Source organism: Polyodon spathula, chromosome 16 (assembly GCF_017654505.1).
Source record: "Polyodon spathula isolate WHYD16114869_AA chromosome 16, ASM1765450v1, whole genome shotgun sequence".
NCBI classification, from domain to species: Eukaryota; Metazoa; Chordata; class Actinopteri; order Acipenseriformes; family Polyodontidae; genus Polyodon; species Polyodon spathula.
The window spans coordinates 23731511-23737146 of NC_054549.1; positions in this window are offsets into that span (position 1 = coordinate 23731511).

Sequence of the window (5636 nt, forward strand, 5' to 3'; positions counted from 1 at the left end):
AAGTTATTTAACCTCTTTCTGCGTTGCTAAACAAAAGATAGTGGCAAGTACCCAATCAGCAGTCTCACACATGTAGTTTCTCTGTCAATACAAGTGATAATAGTTAGTGAAACCATTCTCCATTACTTGATAGACGTGAAATATCGTTATAACATTTGGTAAAACAATTCTTAAGCCTATATTCTGTTAGTTATAACAAATTATTGGTCAATTGAAAAAAACAAAGTGAACAGACAAGATGTACCACCAAAAAAAAGCACTTACTAGTGCATTAAACGAGTTAGCACTTTTGTTATTATAGTCTTTGTGACTATAAGACATTTCTGGATCAGCCTTATCCTTTCACAGATTATTTCATGCACATCTTCACTGACTATTCATTTTTCTAACGTTTTCAAGAGAAACAGCAGCGAAGAGAAGCTTAGTATCCTCAAATTTTGCCCCAACTTGATAGCACTTACTGTTATTTATAAAAGACAGTACTAAAGTTGAAGTAGAATTCAAAAGGAAATGTTGTAACTTTGGATTAAACAGAACATGTTCAGATGCAAGCTTTTAGACGCCAATAAAGCTACCCCAAGAAAAAGCACTTACTATAGTAAATGAAAGTGAATGCCTTTTTTGTAAGTAGCCTGACTGGTTAAAGAAAGTTAAATGCTGTTGCTATAATTGGTCATTATTGAATTTAAAATATCATTAGCAAAGTAAAGTTTGATTCATTTTAGCCAACAAAACGGTAGAGCCCAGGCTTCCAAATGAGAATAAGCAAATGAAACTACGCAAATAATAAAAACAACTCTCCACCACGTAACTCAAACCAGTGCTTATATTACAGTTATCCTTCTGAATAAAACAAATGTTTTCTGTTCAATACTGTGACCTGGCAATACAATTCTCCATGTTAAGGTTCATTGTTCTGTGTTTCATTTGGGTAAATAAAAAGCAGTATAGAATTCGCACATTTGCAAAAACTTGATAACCTTATTATTACAAGAAACAAATCTAGTACTAAAGTTGGAGATGATTTCAAAAGGAAACGTTGTTGTAGGATATGAATGAGAAACAAAAGTGATTTGAAGAATTACTTGTTGAAATGCAGCAATAAAGCTACCCCAAAGAAAAGCACTTACTACAAAAAAGTAAAGTGAATGCCCCCTTTTGAAGTAGCCTGAAACTGTTCATTTGTATCAAAAATAAAGATGCTAATTGAGAGTTCTCTTCGGAGATAGACAGAGCGAATTTTCTGGTGAAAAAATCAACTACAGAGTACCCCAACAAAAAGCACTTACTATTAAAAACAACAAGTTAGTGCTTAAGTTAAAGTATTCATTGTGACTATTAAAATCTGAAAGTATTTCTACTCTTGGGAGAACAAAGTGTTTTTAAAAGATATACACTTAAGACTTACTTAGTTTCAGCATGTGCAAATCCTTGGTGAAACAAATCTTTCTTCTTTGCAGCAATGTCATGTCCTTCTGGATGTCTTGCAGTAATGTTCCTACAGCAAAAATGCTCCCTTTTATGATGTGGAAGAAATCTGCCAAAAAATGGTCTGTTTGCAAACAAGTCCCTTCCGTGCACCATCGACATATATGTTTCAATGAAAGTTATTTAACCTCTTTCTGCGTTGCTAAACAAAAGATAGTGGCAAGTACCCAATCAGCAGTCTCACACATGTAGTTTCTCTGTCAATACAAGTGATAATAGTTAGTGAAACCATTCTCCATTACTTGATAGACGTGAAATATCGTTATAACATTTGGTAAAACAATTCTTAAGCCTATATTCTGTTAGTTATAACAAATTATTGGTCAATTGAAAAAAACACAGACAAGATGTGCCACCAACAAAAAGCGCTTACTAGTGCATTAAATGAGTTAGCACTTTTGTTATTATAGTCTTTGTGACTATAAGACATTTCTGGATCAGCCTTATCCTTTCACAGATTATTTCATGCACATCTTCACTGACTATTCATTTTTCTAACGTTTTCAAGAGAAACAGCAGCGAAGAGAAGCTTAGTATCCTCAAATTTTGCCCCAACTTGATAGCACTTACTGTTATTTATAAAAGACAGTACTAAAGTTGAAGTAGAATTCAAAAGGAAATGTTGTAACTTTGGATTAAACAGAACATGTTCAGATGCAAGCTTTTAGACGCCAATAAAGCTACCCCAAGAAAAAGCACTTACTATAGTAAATGAAAGTGAATGCCTTTTTTGTAAGTAGCCTGACTGGTTAAAGAAAATTAAATGCTGTTGCTATAATTGGTCATTATTGAATTTAAAATATCATAAGCAAAGTAAAGTTTGATTCATTTTAGCCAACAAAACAGTAGAGCCCAGGCTTCCAAATGAGAATAAGCAAATGAAACTATGCAAATAATAAAAACAACTCTCCACCACGTAACTCAAACCAGTGCTTATATTACAGTTATCCTTCTGAATAAAACAAATGTTTTCTGTTCAATACTGTGACCTGGCAATACAATTCTCCATGTTAAGGTTCATTGTTCTGTGTTTCATTTGGGTAAATAAAAAGCAGTATAGAATTCGCACATTTGCAAAAACTTGATAACCTTATTATTACAAGAAACAAATCTAGTACTAAAGTTGGAGATGATTTCAAAAGGAAACGTTGTTGTAGGATATGAATGAGAAACAAAAGTGATTTGAAGAATTACTTGTTGAAATGCAGCAATAAAGCTACCCCAAAGAAAAGCACTTACTACAAAAAAGTAAAGTGAATGCCCCCTTTTGAAGTAGCCTGAAACTGTTCATTTGTATCAAAAATAAAGATGCTAATTGAGAGTTCTCTTCGGAGATAGACAGAGCGAATTTTCTGGTGAAAAAATCAACTACAGAGTACCCCAACAAAAAGCACTTACTATTAAAAACAACAAGTTAGTGCTTAAGTTAAAGTATTCATTGTGACTATTAAAATCTGAAAGTATTTCTACTCCTGGGAGAAAAAAGTGTTTTTAAAAGATATACACTTAAGACTTACTTAGTTTCAGCATGTGCAAATCCTTGGTGAAACAAATCTTTCTTCTTTGCAGCAATGTCATGTCCTTCTGGATGTCTTGCAGTAATGTTCCTACAGCAAAAATGCTCCCTTTTATGATGTGGAAGAAATCTGCCAAAAAATGGTCTGTTTGCAAACAACCCCCTTCCGTGCACCATCGACATATATGTTTCAATGAAAGTTATTTAACCTCTTTCTGCGTTGCTAAACAAAAGATAGTGGCAAGTACCCAATCAGCAGTCTCACACATGTAATTTCTCTGACAATACAAGTGATAATAGTTAGTGAAACCATTCTCCATTACTTGATAGACGTGAAATATCGTTATAACATTTGGTAAAACAATTCTTAAGCCTATATTCTGTTAGTTATAACAAATTATTGGTCAATTGAAAAAAACACAGACAAGATGTACCACCAAAAAAAAGCACTTACTAGTGCATTAAACGAGTTAGCACTTTTGTTATTATAGTCTTTGTGACTATAAGACATTTCTGGATCAGCCTTATCCTTTCACAGATTATTTCATGCACATCTTCATTGACTATTCATTTTTCTAACGTTTTCAAGAGAAACAGCAGAGAAGAGATGCTTAGTATCCTCAAATTTTGCCCCAACTTGATAGCACTTACTGTTATTTATAAAAGACAGTACTAAAGTTGAAGTAGAATTCAAAAGAAACTGTTGTAACTTTGGATTAAACAGAACATGTTCAGATGCAAGCTTTTAGACGCCAATAAAGCTACCCCAAGAAAAAGCACTTACTATAGTAAATGAAAGTGAATGCCTTTTTTGTAAGTAGCCTGACTGGTTAAAAAAAGTTAAATGCTGTTGCTATAATTGGTCATTATTGAATTTAAAATATCATTAGCAAAGTAAAGTTTGATTCATTTTAGCCAACAAAACGGTAGAGCCCAGGCTTCCAAATGAGAATAAGCAAATGAAACTACGCAAATAATAAAAACAACTCTCCACCACGTAACTCAAACCAGTGCTTATATTACAGTTATCCTTCTGAAAAAAACAAATGTTTTCTGTTCAATACTGTGACCTGGCAATACAATTCTCCATGTTAAGGTTCATTGTTCTGTGTTTCATTTGGGTAAATAAAAAGCAGTATAGAATTCGCACATTTGCAAAAACTTGATAACCTTATTATTACAAGAAACAAATCTAGTACTAAAGTTGGAGATGATTTCAAAAGGAAACGTTGTTGTAGGATATGAATGAGAAACAAAAGTGATTTGAAGAATTACTTGTTGAAATGCAGCAATAAAGCTACCCCAAAGAAAAGCACTTACTACAAAAAAGTAAAGTGAATGCCCCCTTTTGAAGTAGCCTGAAACTGTTCATTTGTATCAAAAATAAAGATGCTAATTGAGAGTTCTCTTCGGAGATAGACAGAGCGAATTTTCTGGTGAAAAAATCAACTACAGAGTACCCCAACAAAAAGCACTTACTATTAAAAACAACAAGTTAGTGCTTAAGTTAAAGTATTCATTGTGACTATTAAAATCTGAAACTATTTCTACTCTTGGGAGAAAAAAGTGTTTTTAAAAGATATACACTTAAGACTTACTTAGTTTCAGCATGTGCAAATCCTTGGTGAAACAAATCTTTCTTCTTTGCAGCAATGTCATGTCCTTCTGGATGTCTTGCAGTAATGTTCCTACAGCAAAAATGCTCCCTTTTATGATGTGGAAGAAATCTGCCAAAAAGTGGTCTGTTTGCAAACAAGTCCCTTCCGTGCACCATCGACATATATGTTTCAATGAAAGTTATTTAACCTCTTTCTGCGTTGCTAAACAAAAGATAGTGGCAAGTACCCAATCAGCAGTCTCACACATGTAGTTTCTCTGTCAATACAAGTGATAATAGTTAGTGAAACCATTCTCCATTACTTGATAGACGTGAAATATCGTTATAACATTTGGTAAAACAATTCTTAAGCCTATATTCTGTTAGTTATAACAAATTATTGGTCAATTGAAAAAAACACAGACAAGATGTACCACCAAAAAAAAGCACTTACTAGTGCATTAAACGAGTTAGCACTTTTGTTATTATAGTCTTTGTGACTATAAGACATTTCTGGATCAGCCTTATCCTTTCACAGATTATTTCATGCACATCTTCACTGACTATTCATTTTTCTAACGTTTTCAAGAGAAACAGCAGCGAAGAGAAGCTTAGTATCCTCAAATTTTGCCCCAACTTGATAGCACTTACTGTTATTTATAAAAGACAGTACTAAAGTTGAAGTAGAATTCAAAAGGAAATGTTGTAACTTTGGATTAAACAGAACATGTTCAGATGCAAGCTTTTAGACGCCAATAAAGCTACCCCAAGAAAAAGCACTTACTATAGTAAATGAAAGTGAATGCCTTTTTTGTAAGTAGCCTGACTGGTTAAAGAAAGTTAAATGCTGTTGCTATAATTGGTCATTATTGAATTTAAAATATCATTAGCAAAGTAAAGTTTAATTCATTTTAGCCAACAAAACTGTAGAGCCCAGGCTTCCAAATGAGAATAAGCAAATGAAACTACGCAAATAATAAAAACAACTCTCCACCACGTAACTCAAACCAGTGCTTATATTACAGTTATCCTTCT